Source organism: Lottia gigantea (genome assembly GCF_000327385.1).
Source record: "Lottia gigantea unplaced genomic scaffold LOTGIsca_54, whole genome shotgun sequence".
NCBI classification, from domain to species: Eukaryota; Metazoa; Mollusca; class Gastropoda; family Lottiidae; genus Lottia; species Lottia gigantea.
Window position 1 is genome coordinate 830684 of NW_008709848.1, and position 705 is coordinate 831388.

Below are 705 nucleotides of genomic sequence, written 5' to 3' on the forward strand. Positions count from 1 at the left end.
GTCTTTTAAAGACTCTGAATATGGACACAAATATAGAGATTATTCTGCATCTCAGATGTAAATTAATACAGGGCAAAACTCGTCTTATTCGGCAATTTGAATACATTTCATATATACGTATTTTGATTAATTGACTTTGTTTACGAACATCTAACATGAAATTTATGACGAACTTTTTTCATAGCGGTGGTTTTGCTCAATTAAGAATTTTATTATTTTTAATGAATTTTAAATAGTTTAAATTCATTCATGATTACATAATGATTTTTGAATTTTTCTGTTTTCAGAATCAACACTCTCAATTTTACAGCTGGATATATAAAGATGATGTGCTGACAAATTAATGAGCTTTATCTAGACTAAATATAATGGCTTCGAAGAGAACACGAAAGCAAACTAATAGCAGTAAGGTATTTCTACTGTCTGGTATACCCAATGATAAACGCCATGAATATGGCAAGATGATCAGAGGATTAGGTGGTGTATATTATGATATTGAGGTAAGGATCATTATTTTCATTAGTTTATTAGTTTAAGTTCATTATTGTTATTAGTTACAGTCCATTATTGTCATCAGTTTTAGTTCATTATTGTCATTAGTTTTAGTTCATCATTGTCATTAGTTTTAGTTCATCATTGTCATTAGTTTTAGTTCATTATTGTCATTAGTTTTAGTTCATTATTGTTATTAGTTTTAGTTCATCA